General features: G+C 43.4%; 1 protein-coding gene across 6 annotated transcripts in view; it reads left to right on the forward strand.

Annotated features, from left to right (window-relative positions):
- The window catches only part of AUTS2 (activator of transcription and developmental regulator AUTS2), a 962448-nt gene that overhangs the window by 214059 nt on the left and 721929 nt on the right, over positions 1–26460 (forward strand). The window lies entirely within an intron of this gene.

Genomic DNA, 26460 nt, shown 5'->3' on the forward strand with positions numbered 1-26460 from the left:
AAGAGAGCTCTATGTCGAACTAAATGGCTTCCTGGTGTGGACGGGTGAAGGGTTAATTCGATATAACGGCGCTAAATTCGACATAAAAGCCTAGTGTAGACCAGGCCTTAGGCTCGCATGGTTCACAGTATGGGGCTAAAAAAAGCAGAGTAATTGTTCCTGCTGGATCCACCCTCTGGGATCCAATCTCCTCACCAGGTTTCAGAGCCTGAGCTGCAGCCTGGGCAGGAATGTCTACACTGCTGTTTTTAGTCAAAAAGTGCGAGCCCTGCAAATCTGGTTCTGTAGGTCCGGGCTCTGAGATGTGCTGCCATGGGTTTTTTTTGCAGTGTAGACATACCCTTTGTATTAAGGCCCTGAGGGAAAGAAGAAAAGCCTTTACTTTCCCCCTGGGATGTCATGTGCCATGTGGTTTACAGCAGGGGAATACAGGAGTCAGGATTTCGGATTTTTAATCCTGGTTCTTGCCTCTTCCATTTAGATATTCTATGACTTCTGGCAAGAAGACACTTATAATCTCTGAATCTCAGTTTCCCCATTTGTCAAACTGAGGGAATAACTCTCTAATAATGATGCTGAAGCTTAATTTATTTTTAAGTGCTTTTAAAGATCCTCCTCAGATGCATCTAGCTTCAAAGTACTGCTGTTGTGTCATTTCTCTGAGACTCCAGATTACACTCTTCCTGTTGCATAGGTCATGCACAGTTGGACAAACAGCTAACTTTTTTGAACCTTGGCACCACATGTGTGGCAAGTTTAAAACCTTCCTTGAGGCTAGTCATGATGGGATACAAGTACGGTGAAGAAACTTTGCCAAACCTGATATTGTGGTGAAATAAGAATTGAGAGTGGAATATTGGGAGGGGGCCAGGGGCTATTCCCTCACACTTCTTTCCACCCTTCCCCTCCCATTGCTCACCCTTACGGCTGGAAAAGGAGTAAGCTGGGTGTGGGGCCTCGGGGGGGAAGGGGCGGGGACATGGCTTGGTGGCCTCCCCCCTGAGCTTCTAGGGATCGAGGGTTTCTGGAGGTATGTCAGCACCATTTAAAGCTAGAAAGACAAGGTGGGTGAGGTAATGTCTCTTTATGGACCAACTTCTGTTGATGAGAAAGACAAGCTTTTGTTCTCTCCTTCAGCTCTGTGTAAGCTTGAAAGCTTGTCTCTCTCAGCAACAGAAGTTGGTCCAATAAAAGATATATTACCTCACTCATCTTGTCTCTCTAATAGCCTGGGACCAAAGTGGATACAACAACACTCCATTGAAAATAGTCAGATACTTTACTTTAAAGGATTATTTTTTTTATAATGGTTGGAATCTTCACTTGTTGGAAAACAATGGATATGGGCAGTGCATCCAATAGGCTGGGGAATGCTGTGCCTTCCCAGACAGCCTGGCATGGCCCTGCTCACACTCCTCTCAAAGCCTCCTCCTGCTTGCCCTTGGCCCCAGCCTAGGCAGGCTGCTCATCTTCACTGCTGCTCGGAAGGTGGTGGGGGGCTGGAGACACTGGGGGTGCCTGTCCTGTGCTTGGGGGGGCTGGAGGCACTGGGGGTGGGAGGGCTGTGCCCCACCCACCCTGCACTCGGGCCAGGGTGGGGGACAGGGCTGGCGGCCACGGGGAGGGGAGGGACTCTGGCAGGGAAAGGGGGTGGGCCCGGGGGTGGTGGTGGCCAGCGGTTCGCCTCCCCCAGCCAGTGGTTCACCCGCCGCCCATGAGAATGACTATATTTTCTCACTAAAATCTGTTGGCTTAGTGTGGCAGTGAGCGTGAGAGGGGAAAGGGTTAAACAATATAGATCAGAGAAGGCACATCCCTCAGAGATTGGAGGCATCCTTGAAAGTTCAGTATGTCCAAGCTGTGTGAGACTCTCCACACTCTAATCAGCATCGCTTTATGCATTTTTCTGATTTCCCTTTTGTCTGCCATATGTCACGGTATTCAGAGCCTAAGATGTAGTAAGTGATCTTTGAACCGAAATGTGGTACCAGCGTTGGGAGAAGGGAGGAATATAGGGTAGACCATGTCTGTGCAGCTCAACCAAATGCTTTTACAGCAGAGCAGAAGATGCTTTAGAAACTCTCATTCAGGAAAATCTCTAAGGCTGATCAAATTTGCAGGCTTTTTCTTTAACGAGAGTTGAAGCTGAGACATGGGCACAAGTGTATTGATGCTTGGGAGACTAAACAAGGAGAAATTTATATCAAAACCTAATAATCCCTCACTAGAGAGAAATAAGGAGCTTATTTGATTTGTTGTAGTATGCAAAAGGACATCAGAAAAGAGACACTAGTCCAGAGACTTATTTTAAATCCAGCTTGAACCCTTTTAATCATTTAAAGGGCACATTAAGTGAGTAGCTATCAGTTGAAACCAAGGAAGAGCTGATATGCCTGAAAGGAAATGTTGATGCCACAAAATATTATGGCACTGTAGATTAAAGAGAGGCAATTTATAACTTTACACGACAGTGGTGGAGAGCTTTTAAACACCGACTTCATTAAGTATATTTCTGTTAGCTGAGAGCTTGATAAATTGGCCTGAACAATATATAGTTCCATATTTTCCTGTAAATGCGAACTTAAGCTGTGCCTGTACTTCTGCAGATGCAAGTTATAGGCAAGTGCTTTGTTGCATCTGATTAAGAATTACTTTCCCAAAGGTGGCAGGATAATTCCTGACTAATTGTTCCATTCACCTTTGTATAATAAATGATGTGGAAAATACAATTTGACCATCTGTTACAGTTTCCATAAATGGTGAATTATCTCCTTTCCATTGCCTCTGTTCTCTGTCTCACACACTTATCAAATATCTGCAGTCAGAGGAAGGTAAATGTTGATATACATATAAGACAAGGAAAAACATTTGCACGTAAAGCGTCATCCTCGTTGTCTTGTATTTTGTTGACACTTGTGACATTTGGACTTATCAGCACCATAGAAACAGATTTGAGAGAGGAACACAAGATCCTTTGAATCTTGGTATTATGGACTGGGACATGAATTCTTTCATTGCACAGGAGAAAAGGAGGCAACGTGATTTTGACAGGAGAAGGGAATTGAAATGGGAAGTACATCTTTTCCCCACCCCTCTCCCAGCATTCAATGGTCTCTCTCCTCCACTCGATCCCTTTTCCAGCCCTTGCCATGTGACACACCTGTCAGAAATCTCAAATGCATGGAGTTTTATAAGCACTGCTTAAATTTTTTTTTGGTCAACAGAGTGATCTTGCAACTGCCCTTTCAGTCTCTTGAGCAGTTGGTATATTATATTTGCAACCGGCAATAAAGCCAGGAAGTAGTTTGTATTCACATTCAGTGGCAAAAACAACAGCAGAAATCCTACCATGATGGAATCCAGGCGTTGGAAGCTTTGTGGTGAAGCGATAAGCTTTTGGGTGTCTCAGGGCACAGGCTTCAAAATACAGCTATTGTTGCAGAGTCCTGTGCTCAAAAACTTGGCAGATTTCAGCTTTCATGTTCAGAGCTCAGAATGGGTTGCAGCAGAGGGGAGACCATATGTAACCACAAGATTCGGTTCTGTTCCACTTTGATTTCATCTGAGACACCCCTCCTGTCCCCCCGAACTCTTTTGGCTGCCGATTTTCCTTCAACAGTTCTAATCTGCCTTTATCCGACATTCTTATAGTGGAACACGTACAGTTGGGAATGAATATTTGATCCAGCTTCTGCAGTGCTCTACTGTTTAGTTTTAACTTTTTGCTTTTAAATGTTGTTAATCCAACATTTTTTTTCAAGATTATTGGATAGTTGTTGGCACTGTGATAAATTAGAGAATATGACCCTCCTTTCATGGATAAAAATTATCAGTAAAGAGGGTTTGAAATAACTAATTCTGGCTCTCGTTATTCATCAGCATAAATGGGAATGTGGGGTTCAAAGCCAATGAACAATGATTTAGATATTGGATTTTTGTCAAGGTTACTCTACTCACTTGAGTGGGTTGTCGTCTTTCTCGCCTTGGAAGCATTTTCACCATCGATCTTTCCAGGTTTTGAGACCCTTTCAGAAGGGTTGCCAGGCATCTGGTTTTCGATCGCAATGCCCAGTCGCAAAGGGACCCTGGCGGCTCCGGTCAGCACCGCAGACTTGGCGGTTAAAAGTCCAGTCGTCGGCGCAGCGGAGACCTGGGGCTAAGGCAGGCTCCCCGCCTGCCCTGGCTCTGCGCCGCTCCTGGAAGTGGCTGCCGGCTCCCTGAGGCCCCTAGGCACATGGATGGCCAGGGAGGCTCCATGCGCTGTCCCCACCCTGAGAGTGCCGGCTAAGCAGCTCCCATTGGCCGTGAACCGCAACCAATGGGAGCTGCAAGGGTGGTGCCTGGAGACGTGAGGGCAGCGCACACAGCCTCACTGGCCGCCCATGCTTCTAGGGACTGCAAAGACCAGGCGGCCACTTCCTGGGAGCCGCGGTAAGCGCCACCGGGACCCCACATTGCAACTTTCTTCCCCAGCCCAGAGTCCCCTCCCGGAGATGGTACCCCACAACCCCCCCGCACCCCAACCCCCTGCCTCAGCCCAGAGCCCTCTCCTGCATCCCAAACAATTTATCCCCAGCCCCACCCCAGAGCCTGTACCTCCAGCTGGAGCCCTCACCCCGCCGCACCCTAGCCCGGAGCCCTGTTCTGCACCCTGAACTCCTCATTTCTGGCTCCACTTGGAGCCCACACCCCCAGCCCAGAGCCCATACCCCCTCCCAAACCCCTCATCCCTGGCCTCAGCCCAGAGCCCACACCCCTACACAGAGCCCTCACCCCCCTCCCGTACTCCAACCCCCTGCTCCAGCCTGGTGAAAGTGAGTGAGGGTGGGGGAGAGCGAGCGATGGAGCGATCAGGGGGCGGGGCCTCGGAGAAGTGGTAGGATAGGAGTGTTCGGTTTTGTGCGATCAGAAAGTTGGCAGCCCTGCCGCTCAGAACTGGTGCAGGTGGAGCATGTACTGCCTTCATCCCTTCACTTCCCCCAGCCCTGACTCTGTCCTTTTGTACAACTTCCAGAGGGACTTGTACTTATTCTCTCTGAGGCTCTCCATCTCTTCTAGCCTCCACTCATTCCTTTGGGGAACATCAGAATGAGGGCTACACAATAAATATACTCGAGTCGCTATCTCCTAAGGGTAACCGGTTTTAATCATGGCACTGTTGCAGGGTATATTATCCTTTAGGGACGGTCTGCACCTTACAACGAAGACAGCATGGTTGCAATCCAGGAGGGCCTTTCCCTTGCAACTGTGCTATAGAAAGTGGAAAAGGACGCTGAGTAAGAGATTGGAGACTAGAAGCCAGGCTTGCTTCAGGTTTGCAGGGCCCACGTCACTGACCTGAGCTGGACCTTTGAGACTGTTTTTTTAACTATACGCTTGGTTGCTCTGACTCAAGGCTCTGAGGCTTGGAAGGATTAGAGTTTCATCAGTAAATGTCTGTAAATGTTGATTTCACTGTATCCACACAAAGTGATAAAATATTTTCATTTATGGTGATTGAATTTTATGGATAGGCAAAGTGAGAAAAATGCTGACTTTGTGTAGTTTGACGAGATCTTGATTTGTGTTTTTAACACAAATATAAAACTTAAGCTTTTTGAATCTCAACATCTAAAATGAAATTATTGCCTGCCCTCCCCTATTGTGTGACATCTCCCAAGTAATTTCCCCCACGGTGGAAAATTTAAATAGACAATTTTTCTTTTTTAAAGAATTCTGCTCAGCCTATTTATGAAGTGGGTTAATCCCCTCCTCTCTTGACCTGGCACCCAAGGAAAAGGGAGGAAGTCTGCCTGCCTCCTAGAGCAATAAGAGAACTAGGAACTCTCCAGCCAGAGTGGGACATGGGTTGTTTGTTTTTTTTTGCTAGTGTGGTTTTGGTTTCCACCTTTTTGGATCTTCGACAGGTATGCTGCAGAATGCAGTCAGGTTTATGGCTTAATACAGGGGTTTCCATCACATGGATGCTGCAGAGTCTTATAATGATATAGGAGACAAGTATTTCCCCTCTGCTAGCAGACGTATTTCATTGCTTCTGCGGTTGAGACCATCTTCCCGGGGATGGAGGGGAGGGTTAGAAGAAAAACAGGGTAACTCTAACGATAGTGCCTCAGAGAACACAATGCTTGGTGGAACCTCTGAGATCCCAAACCAGGGAAGAGAAAGGGCTTTCTGATGCTTTGACAAAGTGACCTGACAGCTAGAAAAGACCAATATCCTATTAAGTGCACATACCTCAAAACTGAATAAACATGATAGCGGGTATGTTATGTTTCTTCCCCTGGGGAAGATCATTAAAAGCTGGAAACCAAGATTTCTAAACTCTGGTTACTCATCTCTCTAAGAACAGTTTGTGGCCCAGCTGAGCAAGACAGGGCACGCCCAGAGGTGGTTCAGAAACTTGCCACTAGCTCTGTAGTCTTGAGAGGGTGTCTGTGGAATGACACCTTTGCAACCAGACAAAACACCACCTCCGTGGGCCCTATCAAGTTCTTTCTCGAGTATCTTGATTTAGAAACTTTGTGCATCTTTGTGCCTGTTGCATGATGTCCTTTAATGGTCACAGTTTGGGATGCTGGTGGGTGGGTTTCCTGTTAACGAAATAATAGGAACCGTGAAGCCTTTTTAAAAGGAGAGATTTATTATTCCAATGTGTTTGTTCCATTTCTGTGGACAGCTCTTCTAATGATAAAGGCGCACATATCTCAGTGTGATGTAAACAACTTGATGGATGGCCTGCAGTTTGTGGAGAAAATATTGGAAGCTTTTTATTTATTTGTAAAGCTTCCTAGGAGGCTGAGAACAGGTGGCCTGGTATAGTCACATAGGTATATCATCATTACAGCCAGTCAGGCTGTTTGCAGGATACAGACTCAAGCCAACATTTCTATTCTGAAAACAATCAGCTGGCAAAGGAGTAAGAAATGACTCTCGAAGCTGGCAAGCCATTTCGCTCTCGATTACAATTTAAAAACAAAATTAGGAAAGATGGATAATAATGTAATAGCTAGTGGTAAATTTATATAGTAACATTCTTTAAACTTTAAGGGAAAAAGTGGTGGTTTACTAGTGCTGAGTTACACAGGTGTGTGTTCTAATTGTAATCAGTGCTACTTTGTATGGTAGAAGGACAAGGTTAGGCGCTGTTTATTTTAGTGGCAGAGAATAGATTATGGTCGAAATTCTCAAAAGGGCAATCTCCGTCTTGCAGAGAGGCAAACTGCAGTCATAAACTTTTTTGTCCACATTTTTGGACCTGCATTGATTTAGAGGCACAAACGCTTATTTATTTTGCAGGGGAAGATTTTGCAGCTGCAGAAATTGCACTTAAAAGGATATGAAGCTGGGTTTTTATCCATCATGAAGTTTCAACCAGAGTGGTAGAGTTTGCACTAAACAAAGGAAATAATGAAAGCCTTCATAATTCTAATATTGTAATATAATGGGTTTAAAATAGCTCCTAAAATAAAATTTTATAAAATGTTGCCCAAAGTAATGTACCTTTCCGAATCCCCTAGCACACAGGATCATTAGTATCAAATATGGATTGGTTGGTAGGTTTTATACACCTTTAAATCAGTGGGAGACTTTCCATTGAGTTCACTGAGTTTTGGAACAGGCCTTTTAAGGTAGCTCAAGGAAGTTGACAAGCCTTTTATGTACTTCCCAGCATTCAGCCCCCCTCATGACACACTAACTTCTGGTTGTTTCTTGGCTTTGAGTTGGATGGCACCACCCTGGTTATAGAGGATGGACTATCCTGGTTTGTGTGTGCACGTTGTTGCTTAATTTCTTACTATTTAAAATAGGTTCTTGTTCATGTGAAGGCTGTTCCAATGGCTGTTCAAGCCAATGGACATCTTAATGTTGGATCTGCCATGGAAATGGGCATTGGAGCAGGCCAGTATTGGTAGCAACTCTGAAGGCCGGGATGCAAGCGTGGAAGATAATTACGCAGGTCACCTTGAAAATGCTTCCATGGCTCCAGTCTTTTGCAGGGAGCTGAGAAGATAGCTCCTTGGGGATATTTGCTCTGGAAGCTTAGTGTTGTGAAGGCAACAAGTATTGATAGCTAACTCATCTTATGCAGAAGGATTAAGGCTTTGAAAAATTGATGTGTGTGTGTGTGTGTGTGTGTGTGTGTGTGTGTGTGTGTAAAGTGTGAAAGTCTGGGTAGACAGGACTGTCTGCAACATGATAGCAAATGATCTGACCTGATGAACAGAGCATAAAAATGAAGTGAGAGAGTGAACACCATACCATAGGGACAACAGGAGCGGAAAAGGGTGATCTTGCGTTAAGGCACAGGAATGTGAACCAATAGGTCGGGGTGTGCCGCTGACTTCCTGTGTGACATGGGAAAGTCTTTTAACCTCTCTGTACCTTAGTTACTTCTATCCATAACCATGGGGAAAATGATGCTTACCAACTCCATGGGGTTTGAGAGAATTAATTAGTTTGTACAGCAGTTTGAGATCCTCAGACAGAGGATGCTGTAACAATGCAAAGGAGTATTAGGGTGGCAGTGTTGCCTAATGGATAGAATGCTGGTCTGGGATTCAGGAGAGCTGGATGCTATTTCCAGCTCTCTCATGGGCCTACCTGGAGACCTTGGGCAAGTCACTTCACCACTGTACCTCAGTTTACCCATCTGTAGAATGGGGATAATGCTACTGACCTTCTTTGTACAGTGCTTTGATATCTATTGATGAAAAGCACTTATATAAGTGCTAGGCATTACTACTATTATTTGAAAGCCTCCAAAATCTTTGGTTTGCTCCCTCTTTTCGGTGTCCTTAACGTAGTACAAAAAGCATTCAGCTGACCTAGTTATGGGTGACCTTGCTGGCTCCTAAAAACAGTCCATGGTATACCAAAGCATGTTAAAAGAACCACCCAGAGACGGTGGAGAACTCCAGTGTTTGCCTTCTGTAGGATTTGTCCTGCAAATAGTCCATGAACTTGTAGAGCTTCACCCATTTATGCTTTACACATAATTGCGTATTTTCAATTTGAAAATCGCTAACTTCCCTGTGTTGCCTACCTATCTAATGTAATCTAATCAGGGTATTTCGATAAGTCTTATCAGTGGGGTATCGGAATGCCTAACTTTTCAATGCAGCGCTGTTTTGAAATTTTCCTGGGACCTAGTTTGGCTTAAAGAAAAGAAAAAATGCTGCTGTCACAGGGTGGCTGCCCTTCAAGGGAAGCTGGTGCCAGCTTCATTGATGGCTTTGTCCTAGTTGAGACTGATCAGTGAGGGACCAGGTGATTACAAAAGCCAGGAAGTGGCTCAGTTGGAGTAGAGAACAGCCAGGGAGCAAGGAGGCTCTGGCAGGAAGCCCAGGGGGGAGAGCTGCAGGACCGGACTGGCTCCTCTGGGAGGTCCTGGAGCAGGATATGGCTCTTGGGCATGTGGTCGGTAGAATGAAAACCTGTAAGAAACAGATGGGCAGAAGACTCTGGCATAGAGGAAAGGAGCAACTGATGTAGAATTTGTCTGACAGATTTTTATGTGGAAGAAATAAAGCTGAAGGCCTATGAAAAAAGGATCGATTCCGACTGTGTATGGTGTCAGCCTTTCCTCAGCTGAGGAGAAAGGCCAGCAGCCTTCAGCTCCTGAATGGCATTGTGTTTTTAGATGTACCCACTTCCTAATACATAATGAAATGAGAGAAAGCACAATTGTCTTGCCCATTTGCACTTCATTACCCAGGTTTTGCACATCTCATTTACGACTACTGTTCACTGTTGTTATGGATGGCTCAGAGAAAAGAGTTGAGACTGTGACGGGTTGGATTACAGAAACCCCCTTGGGAGCTGCCACCTAATGTACCAAGACTACTTCTATTCCTGTCTTCTCTGCCAGCGCAGGACTTCAGCACCCTATCTTGCTGAGCCAGACACTTTCGTCTGCTCCAACACAGACCCAGGGTCTGAATTACTTGCCCCAAAGCTGCAGGTTTACCTGAAAACAGCTCACAGAAGTATGCTTGTCTTTAGCACTCAGATGCCCAACTCCCAATGGGGTCTAAACCCAAATAAATTAGTTTTACCCTGTATAAAGCTTATACAGGGTAAACTCATAAATTGTTCGCCCTCTATAACACCGATAGAGAGATATGCACCGTTGTTTGCTCCCCCAGGTATTAATACATACTCTGAGTTAATTAATAAGGAAAAAGTAATTTTATTAAATACAGAAAGTAGGATTTAAGTGGTTCCAAGTAGTAACAGACAGAACAAAGTAAGTCACCAAGCAAAATAAAATAAAATGCACAAATCTTTGTATAATCAAACTGAATACAGATAATCTCACCCTCAGAGATGCTTCAGTAAGTTTTTTTCCTCAGACTGGACACCTTCCAGGCCTGGGCACAATTCTTTCCCCTGGTACAGATTTTGTTCCAGCTCAGGTGATAGCTAGGGAATTCTTCATGATGGCTTTTCTCTCCCCTTTGTTCTGTTCCACCCGTTTATATATTTTTTTGCATAAGGTGGGAACCCTTTGTCCCTCTGGGTTTCCACCCCCACCCCCCCCCATTGGAAAAGCACCAGGGTAAAGATGGAGTCCAGTTCAGGTGACATGATCATATGTCACTGCAAGACTTCATTACCCACTTGCCAGCACACACATATACAGGAAGACTCACAGGTAAACGCAGCCATCTGCAGGCAATGGTCTTGGTTAATGGGAGTCATGAAGATTCCAAACCACCATTAATGGCCCACACTTTGCATAATTACAATAGGCCCTCAGAGTTATATTTCATATTTCTAGTTTTAGATACAAGAGTGGTACATTTATACAAATGGGATGATCACACTCAGTAGATTATAAGCTTTGTAATGATACCTTACAAGAGACCTTTTGCATGAAGGTTACATTATATTCACTTATCATGTTTTTATAAAACCATATAGACTGCACAACGTCACAGAGACCATGTAATTAAAGAATGTATCATAATGTGCACACTAAGGGCTAGGTTGCATAGGCAACCTTCAGCCTGGGATTTCCTCACTTCTGAGTGCTTGACTTTGCAACCTTAACTTTCTTTTAACATACTTTTTGGCCGGGGATGTAACTAATATTACGGTAGTGCTCAGAGGTGCTAGTCAGAATTTGGGCCCCCACAGTGGCAGCTGCTTTCGAAACACATAACGGTGTAGTCCCCAGCATGGGGAGCTCCCAATCTAAGAAAAGAATTGATAGTCTCTAGTAAAGCTACAAAATTTGTACAAGCAACAAAACAGCTTAAAAAAGTAAATAAGCAGTGATCTGTTATAAACAAGTTCAAACTCATTCAGTGCATACAGCCTGGAGTCACAAGTCCAGTTTTCTGTTTTCTTAGTTGCGCAGGTTTGAGGCTGTTGGTTTTAGCTTCTAAGCAGTTACGCAGATCTCAATCCCATTGCTGGATCACAGTAGACACTCATTTAAAATCCAGCACATTCTTAATACAAAAAGCCACAACGCTCTCACTAAGAGGACACCAAGATGTTCCTTTAGACAGGATGGAGCTTTTAATTGAATCCAAATCACATCACTCATGCTGTGATATCTGCAAAGTGGTACATTTTTAACTAGAAAAAGCATTACTTATTTATTAGCAATGATACTAATTTATCCTGAATGAGTTTTTTAGTACTCCGTGATGTACGTACTGTGTGGTATGGTGATGTAATGGCATTGTGTTCCTACGCTGAAATGATAGCTTTTAGGGCTGATGTACTTGGGGATCTGCTTCCTCTGTCTAATTTTAATATGTATTCAAATATTTAGCTTTACCTGCTATATCAGGTTGCTTATGAGAGAGCCAGAAAGAGATGTTTGTTTGTTTTTCTTGTTACTAGACTCTTTGCCTTTTAGCTAGGAAACTTACTATTCAGGAGGGCTGTTGACCGGTGCTCCTTAGACCCAATCCATTAATATTTAACTGCACTGGAAATAAAAGCAGTGCAACCGTAATAGTACTTTGCATTTATATAGCGCATTTCCCCTGAGGATCTCAAAGCACTTTCCAAACGTTTAATTAAGCCTCATGTAATCCCTGTGAAATAGGCACATATTAGTCCCATTTTACAGCTTGTTAAGCAGAGGCATAAAGAAGTTAAGTAACTTGCCCAAGCGAGTCAGTGGCAAAAGCAAGAATAGAACTCTGGAGTCCTGACAACAAGTCCCAAGCACCTTCCTGGTAGCAGAGAAGATATCAAGGGACCACAGGGCATCTTGCCAGCAGCTCACTAGCTCCACTCGGAGCGTAGCAGCTGAAAAGTTAGAGGTGAAGGGTTTGGTTTGGGTCAATCCCCTGTGAATGTTCACTGACGATGCTGTGTGTTCAGATAACTTTCGCCTTGTGTCCAAGACAGACCTTGGAGCTGTGTTTGATATTGGCTCTGCAGCCCTTTGCCAGCTAAGAGCTACTCCCACTAGTAAAGAAGAAAATTCTTGTTGCTCTATGTGAAATTAGTTGTATAATTTAGCAGCTGTTTCCCCTTAGATGCCCAACATGAAAGGTTGCTGTGTCAAGATGCAAAGCAGGCGCACACAGGCAGAGGGACTTGTGCCCACTGCTCAGCTGAGAGCTACTTAGAAGGGTGTTCGTGTACAAATGCATTAGATTATGGTTAAGCAGCTTATGGACATAAAAACACATTAGAACTTTACAGCACACTATAAATTACAGTTTTTGCAGCATTCACAGCCACAATGCTAGGTAATTACACTCATTAATCTACTACTAAGAGCATATAAAGTTGCCTCCCAAATGGTACTGTATGTGCTTGCGCTCAGCTGGGAGTGTAGGGAGAGACAAGAATCTCTTCCCCCCCCCCCCAGCTCCTCCTCCCTTTCAATTATGCCTTGTTCAGAAGCTTTTTAATTTTATGATGTTGTTCAGCAGTCCAGATTTTAAAACATATTGTTCTAAACGTTTAGGATCCACAGTGGAAATGTGTACCGATAATCTTGTCTCAGACAGTTCATTTTCGAATACTCTGTAGTTGTATACAGACTTACTACAGTAATTTGAGCAGTGGGGTTAGTTCTTGTCGCCCCATAGCTAATGTGTATATATTCACTGAAGCCTAATCTGTTAGCCTAGGCAGTTTTTCAACACAATGTGTAATTAGTTACTAACCTCCAGCGCCGACCAGCAGAGAACCACAGTTTATTTTACTTTGCGTACAGAAGTAATCCCTTTATTGGGCCTGATCCTCGGCTGGCATGAATTGGAGTAACTTCACTGTCATCACTGGAGCTATGTTGATTTATGCAGGCTGAGCCTCTCTCCCACTGATTCTAAATTTCCTTTCTATTTCCATTATGATTTCCTGTATCTTGAAGTACAGAGAGGGAACTCATGTCTGATTCATTCTCTTTGTGGGCTCGATTCTAGACCATTGAGGTCACAGGGAGCAGGACTGAACCTTATATACCATTTGCTGTGTTATGTACTTCTCTCCTATTTCTTTTTTCTCGACTGAACAGTTCTAGTTTTTCAGACCTCTTCCTGTATGACAGCCTCATGCTTGCCATCAGTTTAGCTGCATTTTCTCTGGACCTGTCCATCTCCCTACAGTCCTTTGATACCCGTGGCCTCAAAATGAATGTATTGTTAATTGTGAGGCTGGCATACCAGAGGCTTATGCACTACCCCTGTTATTCTCTGTCCCTTTACTTAAAATAGCCTAATATATTTACCTGTTCACCACTACCAACCATTGAGCACCTGCTGTGGTAGAGCTACTCCTCGTTCCCTATGGCCCGATCCAGAGGTCATAAATGTGGGTTGGGTAGAAATCATTTCACTAACTTAATAGACTCGTGGGACTAGAAGGGACCCTGAGAAGATTTCTAGTCCAGTCCCCTGCACTCAAGGCAGGACTAAGTATTATCTACACCATCCCTGACAGGTGTTTGTCTAACCTGCTCTTCAAAACCTCCAATGACGGAGATTCCACAACCTCCCTAGGCAATTTATTCCAGTGCTTAACTACCCTGACAGGAAGTTTTTTCTAATGTCCAACACATAAACCACCCTTGCTGCAATTTAAACCCATTGCTTCTTGTCCTATACTCAGAGGTTAAAGAACATTTTTTCTCCCTCCTCCTTGTAACAACCTTTTCTGTACTTGAAGATTGTTGTCATGTCCCCCATCCACCCACAGTTTTCTCATCTCCAGACTAAACAAACCCAATTTTTTCAATCTTCCCTCATAGGTCATGTTTTCTAGATCGTTAATCATTTTTGTTGGACTTCTTCTCTGGACTTTCTCCAGTTTGTCCATATCTTCCCTGAAATGTGGCACCCAGAACTGGACACAGTACTCCAGTTGAGGCCTAATCAGCGTGGAGTAGAGTGGAAGAATTACTTCTCATGTCTTGCTTACAACACTCCTGCTGATACATAGCTTGTGATGCACTATGACCGCCAGATCCCTTTCCACGGTACTCCTTCCTCGACACAGTCATTACCCATTTTGTATGTGTGCAAGTGATTGTTCTTTCCTAAGTGGAGTACTTTGCATTTGTCCATATTGAATGTCATTTTATTTACTTCAGACCATTTCTCCAGTTTGTCCAGATCATTTTGAATTATAATCCTATCCTCCAAAGCACTTGTCCTCCCTTCCAGTTTGGTATCGTCAACAAACTTTATAAGTGTACTCTCTAGGCCATTATCTAATCATTGATGAAGACATTGAACAGAACTGGACCCAGAACTGATCCCTGCAGGACCCTACTTGATGCACCCTTCCAGCTTTATGTGCACGCTGCTGTTCTTTAGCTTAGAAGGATGAACAGCGGCTCAAGATGGCTGAAGCAGAGAACTCTTGATTAGCTCGTTCTTTTGCATTTTGAAAACTCAAACCACTCATATCAACTTCTGCAATCATTTTAAAAACTTAAATTGAAAAACTAAACAATAAAGCCTGTCAAGAAGGATGCACTTAGGACTGCCGATGGATTCTATAGAAGAGGCTTCTATCTGTCTGAGACTGAATCTGCCCCGTGTTTTGTTTGCCAGACTAATAATCAAACTGATTTTTACAACTTAAGCCCACAAAAACTGAAATGAATATTGCATGGAGAAAATGACCTACTGTTTTACTTTTCAGACTGGACCATCAGTTTTTCAATGGCCGGGCTCCTCTTACGTCTACATGTGTTTAAAGAAGGAAAAAAGCATGAACATTACCTGTGTCAATAGAGTACTAGGAGCCAACTGCTGGCCATTATATATTGCATAAGACACAGTGACAGATCCTTAATCATACTGTAGTCTTCAGTTAAGGCATCCATCTATTTGCTAAATAGATGTGGTTTCAATGACACGTGAGCACTGCTCTTTCCAGGGAATATCTTTGCTATTACTGACAAATCTATTAGCTTGACCATTAAATTAATATAACACAGAGCCCATGGCAACACCTTCTGACAGAGGTGAGATCATGATGCCACCTTCCCATCCCACAATCAATGTGGTTCAGTGGGGAGCCTGTATTTGGCTGTTAAAGATATTTTCAGTTATTCCATATTGTTCTGAACATATTCCATCAGTCGGGGGTGGGTATTTTTACTGCTTTGCTGGGTACTGTATGTAAATATGTAAACTGAGTGCGTGGGGTATGCATTTGTCAGTAGCTACAGGAATTACATTCCAGTGTCTGTGCCTTTTTCATGGTGATGGATGCTGTAGAAGAGCCTGAATAGAAAATGCTCTATTTAAAAAAAAAAACAAAAAAAAAACCCTTTGAGGTAGATTCTGGGCTATGCTGTGGCTAACTGGTGCTTCACAAAGCAGCCCTAAACCTGGAAAACCCAACCATACAAGAACCATCTCAGTGCACTGCCTGACCCCGATCCCCGCTGTGTGGGGCCGGGTGGACTGAATCAAGGCTCACTCTTACCCGACGGCACAGATGGAGGCTGGGTGAGTGACAAGCAAGCCAGGATGGCAGTGTGCTGAAACAGAGATAAATTGGGGTCCCGCTGAAGATTGTCAGGACATCAGGGAGTTGTCAGACTTCGACATTTTGGTCAGCTTTCACATACGGCTCCTAACCTGGGCCTTGCCCTCCTGACAAAACAGCTGCCATTTTGGATTAGAATCAGAGTCGGTGGAGCAGAGTGATTGCCAATGCCATCTGTGTGATGTAGATACAGTGTGAATGTTCTCTAAAACAGAAAGACAAAATAATAAAAACGGGCTCTGTCGTAATGCAGCAGGATCCTGTTGGGACTTCTACTGCCCTTTCTCTCACACACTGTCTTGGAGCTCATGTAACAAAGTGCTTTACTACCGTGTTCAGGCATTCAGCCAGAGATTTCATTGTATGGTGGTACTGATGTGAAATTTAACAGCCCTTGTGTTTGACTATGGTTTCACCAGTTGACAGTAGAAGCCGCATTCTTCATTTAGCTCCTTCAGTCCATTTATTAGATATTATGAAGATTTTCCTTTTCCCGATAGGACTGGTAGTAATCTCTGCAGTGGAAACCTATCAGGAAGCAGTTGAATCTAGTTTCCGATGATTTGGTTGTTAGGGGAAGCATATGTTAGGATAATTTCAGGGCACCTGTTCCTTGATATCCACAAGTGAAAGGATAATGAGGGTATGGTAGTGCTCAAGCAGCAGTTTTTTCAAAGGCAGTGAAAACAACATTGGCCCAGTCAGTACTTATTGGCAAATTAGTGTTTCCAGAGGCTTCCTTTTGCTTGTTCTTTTGCAGGGCCTGAAGAAATAAAATTTTACCTAAAGTACCTAGGATTGGATTACCAGATTGCATTTTGCAAAGTAGTTGAGCCTGTTTAGAAACCAGCTAAGCCCCTCTTAAATCAGTAAAATTTCAATCCAGGACAACCAGTGTTTTTGTTTTGTAAAGTTTACTTCTTGTTGGGTTATGATGTTTTCCTTTGCATGTTGAGGTATTTTCTTGGGTTTATTGAGCAGTGGAGAATCTGAGCTGCTGCCCGTCAGAAACACGTGAAGATAAAAACGGAGCAAACCAAATGTTCCTTTATCCCACTTTCCCCTGCTGTTTACATTTGTTCAGATGAACACAGTGGTCCTTCTGAGTGAAGGATCCATGCTGGAGAACAGCTGTACACACATGAACATTCTAGAGACTCTAGTGCAGCGAGTCCTCAGTGAACTTTGTAAGGTCTTTGGGGAGGTATTGTCTGTCACAAATAGGTCCTTACGGCACCCGGCACAGTGGAGCTTCAGTCTGGCTGAAGCCTTTAGATGTCAACTGTAACACCGATAATGGTAACGGGAACAGCCTGGGAGCTGCAACAGAGGACTGAGGGGACACAGAGCACCAAGTAGTATTTTGTCTGGAGTGGGGCCATTTAGGCTTGCTGTAATTCCAGGGGTCTCTTTGGTCACATCTTTTTCTGAGGCACTCTGAGGATGAGATTTGGTGCTTTAAAAATGTAACATTACGGTTCTAAAAACTCCTCATGCAAAATGAAGCATCACATCCAATTATCAGTTGCCAGAGACTTATTTTTGTTTTGATTGATTTTGTGACAAGCAATGTCTATTGTTGTCTCAAGCTTGGACTTCGGGGATATCCATCTGAGGAGCTAAAGCCTCTGGGCTGGCTTGCTTGCTTGTTGAACTTGACTAGTGATTCTTGTTGTTGTAGGAGATCTTCAGCTGAACTGGAATGGGGTGGTGCTTTAGAATAGCAGAAATTTGAGAAGCTGTCAATTTACCAGGGCTAAAATTTTAATTGCTGATTTTTTTTTTTGTCATTTTTCTGCTGCTGACGGTCAACAGTTTCTGGTCCTCAAAACAGAATTGACAATGTCATAGTGCAAATGGCAATAACTCCTCTGTGTGACTGTCTGATGACAAGCCCAGGACGCAGTTAGGTTTGAGAAATCCAAGGTTTCATGTTCCGCCTCTTTGCTCTATTCTTGTGCACAACCATGGGGTTGAACTATAGAATCCTCCTAGGAGAGCAGATCAGCATCCTTTTTTGTATTTCACAAGAGCAGAGCAAACAGATGGATCAGAGGGACTGTGTACTCAAGCCACTGAAGGCAGTTTTCATTTCAGGTTTTTCACAGGATTTTTTTTATAGCCAAAGGCAAGTTCAGATGATTGTACTGCAAATGACAACTAGATGAACCTCCAGAAATTCTGAAACAAAGGTCTGAGCTAATCTACCAGCTTGGAAGTTTAAATCATAGGTTCTAAACTCAAGACTCCAGTGCCAGCCTTCCTTAATTGTAGAGATGGTTACAAGCAACAACAACAACAAAATTAGGCTCTGAATTCAGATTTGGAACTTTCCTCTAAAGTTTGCTGGAGTTTTGTTTAAAACCCACTTTTAGTTCTTACACCAGGAGCACCATGACACATTCGTGTTTTAGGCCCTGGGAGTGGATTTTGAGGGGGGAGAGAAGTTAGTTTCCTTCTATTACTGCCTAATTACGGAGTGGCTTAAATGGGTGCTCAGGTTTTTTTGATGGGAGGATGGTCATTGGGATTGAGGATATTCAGGATGTGAGTGACACTAAGCATGAGTTGTGTTGCAGTGAGGATATGCGTTGGCCAAACCAGACAGTCTCCGTGCAAAAGAATAAATGGACACAAATCAGACGTCAATAATTATAACATTCAAAAACCAGTCGGAGAACACGTCAGCCTCCCTGGACACTCAATAACAGACCTAAAAGTGGCAATTCTTCAACAACAAAAACTTCAAAAACAGACTCCAATGAGAAACTGCAGAACTGGAATTAATTTGCAAACTGGACACCATCAAATTAGGCCTGAACAAAGACTGGGAGTGGATGGGTCATTACAAGAAGTAAAAACTAATTTCCCCATGCTAATTTCCCCTACTGTTACTCACACCTTCTTGTCAACTGTTTGAAATGGGCACCCTGATTACCACTACAAAAGTGATTCTTCCTCCTGTTGATAATAGCCCACTTTAATTGAATTGTCTCGTTAGAATTGGTAAGGCAACCCTCATCTTTTCATGTACTCTGTGTGTGTGTGTGTGTGTGTGTGTGTGTGTGTGTGTGTGTGTGTGTATATATATATATATATATATATATATATATATAAAAATATGTATTTTCCACTCCATGCATCTGATGAAGTGGGTTCTAGCCCACAAAAGCTTATGCCCAAATAAATTTGTTAGTCTCTAAGGTGCCACAAGGACTGCTCATTTTTTTTTTTTTTTTTTAAGAAAATAAAGATTCAGAATAAGCTTTTCTGTCCCTACACTGAAGGTTTCAATGGGACAAACAAAATAAATGTAGAGATTTATTTGGCTTTGTTTTATTGAGCTTGATACTTAGTCTGCATGGAATCCTAAAAGTATATGTCCTATGTTGTATAAGAGTTCTAAAACCCTAAAAATGGTTCTGTAGTCCTATTGCACAGCAGCAAGCTACATCCACTTCACCCCTGCATGTGCTACTGACAAGGACGCTAAATGCTTTTGCTCCTCTTAACGGAGGAAGAAATAATGGTTTTTGAAGCAATGTTTAATGCTTTCAGCAAATCTTTGCAGCTTATGTTTTTACATTACAGTCATTTTCTCAAGTGAGACATCCCTGCTGCCTGTTAAGTAAACACAGAAAGCATAGATTATGAGTTAAGAGTATCGACAGCATTTCAAGTGCTATCAGAGAACATTTAATTCAGTTTAATTTTGTGATAAATCTCATGTTTAATCCTCTGGTTGCTCCGTAGTCATGTCTGTATTGATCTTTTCTGAATGACTATTCTGCGTGCAATTTAATAAACTTTGCCATTAACCCAAGGTTTCTAAAGGGAGAGATTGATCCTAGTATCAAGTCTGATAGAACCAATAAGTACTTGAGCATCATATAAAACATTAGTGTGAAGATAAAGGCAAGAGTGTAGTGAACATGCTGCTTATTAGGGAGGGAGTTTGGAATCAGGAAGCCCAGACATGTCAAAGTCTCCTCAAAATCGGCAGCAGATCTTGGCTTGTTTGATTCGCACTGACACCTTCTTTCATGTCTCATTTCTCACATCAGTCTTTTAGCCCATGAAGCAACTTCCTTCCTTTCCGTTTTCCCAACCATAATTACAGCATCTAATTTATTCTGTCTTTTCAGCTCCTGGCATTTGTTTTGTCCAGGTTTCTGAGGTGGTTTTGACTTACAGTAGTACCACGAGCATGGAGTAGATTTCAAAAGTACAGGTTTGGATTTGTGTTCAACCCTGCACTCAAACTATACCTAATGCCTTAGCTAGGTGACATTTAACGTGGGGAATTGAAGGGAAGACAGGATATAGAGGTTAAAAAATGTAATTTGCTATGTACGTGGTACAACATCTCTTTTTAAAAAAAAACATGCTTTTCTTCTGGCCTGGTGCCACAGCCCTACCTCCAGAAAGAAATCTCATTGACTTTTCATGCAAATAGAGGCTGCAGGGTTGTGCATTTAGGCCTCGGCCCTGCGCACATCTATGCACCTACTTAACTTCATGCGCGTTAGTAGTTCCTCCAAAGTCAGTGGGATTACTTCACTATCGGTCTAATTTTAGGGGGGATTGGCGGGATGTTTCCCCCTCCCACCCAACTTTTAGCCAGAAGGAGCAGCACTAGTGCTCTCCAAAGCCCCAGTTTTCAGACTGGTGTGGAGGGGATGGGAGAGGCGTGGGGATGGTTGAGTTCCCAGAACCACAAGCGCTGCTCTATGCAATCCCTCATCCCCCTGCTGAGAGCCGCCTGACCTCGGGAAAGCGCTCTGCTCAGCCAGCTGCCTGCCCAAAGACTGAGCTGTGTTGTGGGGTGGGATAAGAGGCTTTCGTTTAAAAATATTTATATTCATAATTCTTGCTTGCATGTGTGCATGCATGCCATGTGCCAAGAAGAGCAATAGAGTTAAGTAGTTCCCAAAGGGGGGGTGGAAATTAAGAGGAATAGGAGAAGATAGTGACTTGGAAGGGAGAGAGGCCAAAATGGAGTGTTTTAACATTACATCAGCTTCAGATTTTTGACCTAAGACAAGAAAATCTTGATTACTCTTCAGCATTATCTGGGCGCTTTTGCTTCTGGTGGGAATTCTAACAGCTTGGAGAACTTAATGTAAGGCATGATCCACGAGCAGCTATTCTAGATGTGTGCAAGTGTCCTTGTCTTTCCTCATTTTTGTAATGTATATAATCCTCATTCATGAGTCTGTCCAAGGAACTGGATAATTCCATACTGGATGAAATATGTCCTCACTGACTCTCACAACAACTCCTCCCCCTCCCCCTCCACCCCCGTACGTCACTGCAGGTTTTATTTTCTGTGATACATTAAGTAGATTGTACAGCATTTCTGTTTCACCCTTTCTCATATTTAGAAATTAATTAGTCCTGGTTAATATGTTGGTAACCTTCTAGTCCTATGTTGAACGTCTGTGTTTTAAGGGGTGTCACAGGGTAGCTGGTCTCTGTGGATAGATGGAGCCCAGCTCCCCTGGAGTGGAGCCTAATCCAGCTAATTAAAGAGGACTGGGCTACACCTGGGCCTATAAAGGGCTGCTAATAGGCAGCTGAGAGCAAAGGACTGAGGCAGGCTGAGCCGAAGGACTGAGCAGGCTGAGCCTTGGGCAACAAAGGCCATGCTGGAAGGGAGTGAACTCCTGTGGTGAGTCCCTGGAGTGAGCGTGGCCAGGGGCTCGGGGAAACAGCCCTGCAGCTGCTGCTCCAAGCGGGGAGCTGAGCTGGCTGAGGCTAGGAACCTGCCAGGAGCTGGAGTGCCTGAAGCCTGGCAGTCAGGTATTGACTTAAAACTGTATTCTGTTGGTTTATTTAACCTCTGTTAAAAAGAATGAACCACCTTGACTGGGGCTGGGCATGGCAGTGGATGTTTGGAGATGGGGTACAGCTGTGGCCCCCAATGACCAGGGAAAAGAGAGAGGCTTTCTGAAAATCTCTTTTCCTAGAAGTTTGTGTGAAGCATGAGTGTATAAAACAGGATAACGCTGAAGAGACGGGGCAGCAAAAGTTTGCAACCTTACCTTTGCTCTAATAAATGCAGCAACCAGGCTCACGCTGTGGATTCCTTTCTGATGAGGGCAAAGAAGGCTCAGATTCATGTCCCTTCTGTTCCAAATCTGTTCCATGGTTAATTTTCCCCATTCGGGTTCACTCCATGTGGCTCCTTTCTCCTGATTCTTGGAGATCACATTTTATCCTTTTAGTTATGTTGCACTCTTAAGTTTACTGCCACAGTACCCTCCAACTTCTTAAAAGATTTCCTGACATAGTCCTTTTTTTGTGGGTGTGATATTCCAAGTTTCGAACCTAAAATGTTGAAATGAAAAATGTAGACCTGTATGTAGACATTTCAGCAATTGGGCATGTTGAAACAAATGATTTTTGTTTCAAATCCACATTGTTTAATTTCAAAATGTTGATTTTAAAATTAGATTTTTTTTTTTTAAATTTAGGTTCTCCCCATAGAGAGAAACACATTTTCCAATTGGAAGTGTTTTTTCTCAGGTTTTTTGAGCTCTAATTAGAACCCAGACTCATTTATTTGAGGAAGATTTCAGAGGTCTGTGGAAGTAAGCACGCTTCTTACTTCTGCCCAGTAGTGGATGGTTTTCAGTGATGAGTGACGTCATCCTGTGCATGGCTTGCATGTAAATTTAAATTGATAAATTATTTTGGGATCCTATTGGGATGAAAGAAGCTGTGTATGAATGAGAGAGAATTATTGTAACTATGCAACTAATGTGTGGTGGTACAGGGGGCTAATTCACCTTTTTCTAGGAGCCGGCTAAGTGTTCCCTTCTCTTTCCGCCTCATCTATAATGGTAACTGCGCAGCAAGAAAGAGGAGTGAAACCCTGTCTATTGGCATGAAGACTTAAAGCCGGCATCTCTAGGGACTCTTTTTCTCCCCACGCCCTTTTTCTTTTTCATTCTTCAAACAAAGAAAATAAACACTTGGTGAGAATGTGTCTGTGCTGCTCACATTGCGTATCAAGCACATTTATTTAAGACCTAGCACTGTGAAATAAAGACGCTGCCATTGGGAATACATTTCTCTTTGCTCCAAAAGCTACAGACTTTGTCAGCAGACTTGGAGGTGTAGATTCTGTAAGATGTGATTCAGGTTCAGTGTTATTTTACTGAAGACACCCCTGTCACACATGAGCTGTTCAGAATCATAATCTGCCTTGACTTACATCTGTGTAGTCACAATGGGCCAGATCTACAGCAGTTCTAAATAGGCCCGATATTATAATAAACATGTCATTTTTATAGGGTCTTCCATAAAATAGTTTTGTCCCAAAATGCTTTACAAAGCTAAATAATGCATTTGCAGTGTTGAAGGAGAAAAGTGGCATAAAGAAATAAAAAGAGAGGAGTTATCAAAGGAGATCTGGAAAGAGTAGAATTCATAAGGTGCAGATAGAGAGAGAGAGTCTTCCAGACAGCAGAGAAAGCATACTTGGAAGAGGTGGTGAGGCCAGTCCCAGGTATTCATGTTGGTGATGGAGTTTGAAATGGCTTAAACTAGTGAAAAGGTGGGGGGGCAACAGGTTTAGGTGGGATAAGCATACTCTACCTTTTGGGTCTGCAATAAAGGGGCAGTTGCAACAGTATCACAAACTGCTCAAAGGATGTTTGTGTGAGCTCAAACTCTCCCCCTGCCCCTAACATACAGGCAGGTCGAGGCACCATGTTTCTTTTACTTCCACAGGCAATCTGGCCTATGCACCTTTTCTCTCCACAGAACTGAGTGGTTCCAAATAAACACCCTCTTGGCTGTGTGGTTGGAGTTGGGGCCAAGGGAGAGAGGGCTGAAGAGACTGAGAACTGCATCAGTCTGAGAATGTTTGTAAAAGGATTTAAGGAGTGAGCTGAGATGAAGTGCTTTGATATCCATCCTTCTTTCCTTCAAATAAAACATCAATGGCATGCTAGCTTGTCAGCCTTGATTTCACGAAGTACATCTGACATGATATCTTGCATCACCTCTTCAGATTTCAGATGTAAGTTTATATGGCGTAGAGCTTACAGAGCTGGGTGAATGCTGCAAAAAATTATACATGAATATCCATATGGTTTGAAAAACTAAGTTGCTGAAGCTGTCTCGGTACCCCTTTTGTGTTTGCTTTCTGCAAAAGGTTGTGTGATTAAATTCTGCTGTCAAAGTTTGTGTAAAAGTGAATCTTATTCTCTTGTACTTGTATACATGCAGAAACTGCATTCTAAATATACTTTCTATGAAGTCACACCAGATACCTGATTATAGCCCTGATTCATCAAAGCACTTAAAAAGCATTGAATTAAGTCCCATTGACTTTAGGACATGTTTACATGTTTAGCTTAATTGGGTCATAAACGTGCGATTCTTGTCCAGACAGGGAACAGAAACAATATCACGTGGCCTATGTAACTAATCACAAATAAGCAACCCAGATGTGTTTTTTGTTTTTTTGTTTTTTTTTTAAAAGCAAGCCATAACGTAAATGAAGGTTGTTGAAAATGTCTCAGATGAATTCAAACACTGAATGCATTTGAGAGTCATGATCCAGTCTCATGGATAGTGGAAAGAGGTGAAGTGTGTTGAAATAAATATGTTGCACATTATATGTTTAGATCTAGCGCCCTAATAAACACTCTGTAAACATCATTAGCACACCACAAAATACATAGTTTATGCAAGATCTAAGAAAGAAAGAACTGGTATTCATGTGTCCTTTAACCAAGTCCAGAGAGAGCACAAGTCAAAACATCCTGCAGAGCCTGAGTTAGAGATAGTACAGTTCAGATGATCACTCACCTTCGTAGGTGTGGGGTGTGTGTGTGTGTGTGTGTGTGTGTATGTGTGTTACAGGTAGGGCTGGTAACACCAACTATTATTAAGGTTGCCTGACATTTTCCATTGTAAGACCCAATTTTCAGATGCTTATAACTTTGTTAAACTTTAACTGTTTGCTTTCAAATCTTCTATGTCAGGAGTCTGCCTCAGGCTAAATGTGTCTAGAAAAATGTCAGCCAAATCAGTTCATCCATTTCTGAGAATGAGGCTAGGGAAAAACGCATTGTTTTGCTGTGTTAAAAAAATTCTGGTGACGTTTTCTTTGAAAAGTTCTAGTACCCAACAGCTTTGGAGCAGGGACTTGAAATTTGGCAGGGGATGGTCTTTGTCAGGGGTCTTTGCCGTCCCGGTAAAAATCTGCCAAAACATGGCCTCTGAAAAATGGCAATTGGCGCATGTTCAGTAGAGACTGCTTAGATTTTAGCAGTTAAATTCCCCAAAGATCCCATTTACACTGAGCATATTCCAGCCTGGAGCGGACCATGACTTCCTCTGCATTTGCAGCTCTCTGCTTCGTCTGGTCCAGATCTAAGTTTGCCAACTTCGTAATCTTTAAAAAACGGACACTCCAGCAGGAGAGCTGTAACCTCTCTCTCTTAGGCCCTCCCCCCTCTTCGCTCCTTGGCCCTGCCGGCTTCAGGAGGGCCTCATCTGTAGAGGTGGGGCTGGGAGCTGTAGCTGCCTGATACGGAGAGGAGCTGGCCCCAACTGAGCAGGGACTGGTGTGGGTGATGGGCCGGCGCCTCCCCCGCCTGCAACAACCGAACTTTGGGTGTCTGGTCAGTATATCTGACCGGACAAGGTCAGGTCCTCTTTTCAACTGGACTTTCTGGTCAAAAACCTGGCACCTGGCCCCACCCTATGCAGATCTGGGCAACTGAACTGAGAGGAGGGCACCTGTTTCTCGTGTACTCCCAGTGACTGCTCTGTTGGGCCCAGACAGGGTGAGGACTCTGCCTGATTTGAATTCAGAGGGAGCTACAGTAAGATTGAGGGAGTAGATTAGGACAAGGAGCATGGGGGAGAGATGGGGTGGAAGCCGGGCCTGGAGACTAGAAGGGTGCGGGAGATGGAAACTTTGGCTGGGAGTTTCGGTGCAAGATGCCTGGGACTGGGAGTTGGGGAGGACTGTGACTGACTGAGCAAGAAAACTGGTGCTGGGAGCTGGGGGAACTGGAAATGGCTGGGCAAGGAGACTTGGAGTAGGGATGGGGATGGGGCTGGATCTGGGATGAGACTTGCTGGGGAAGAAAACTGGAATAAGAAGTCTCAGGAGTGGAGGCAGGGACTGGTTAGGTGAGAAGACTAAGACTCGGATGAAGAGCTGGGAGTGAGATTCCCAGCTGCAACTGAAGTGAATGTGAGCTGTGCTTGAACATACAAAGAGCTGTATAATGCTAAGTACTCTTTTATTTAAAAAAAAAAAAAAAAAAAAAATCAGGCATCTCAAATTGGGCACCCAAAATTAGTGGATAAGTTTGACATTAATGTCTTAGTGCCACAGTTGTTCATCTGTAATTTCGGGAAGAATATTCCCCCATCTCACAAAGTGTTTTGTGTAAATAAATTAATTAATATTTGTGAAGCACTCGTATACTGTTGTGATAAATGCTATAGACG

The sequence above is a fragment of the Terrapene carolina genome, unplaced genomic scaffold, assembly GCF_002925995.2.
Source record: "Terrapene carolina triunguis isolate 2854851 unplaced genomic scaffold, T_m_triunguis-2.0 Scaffold231, whole genome shotgun sequence".
NCBI lineage: Eukaryota > Metazoa > Chordata > Testudines > Emydidae > Terrapene > Terrapene triunguis.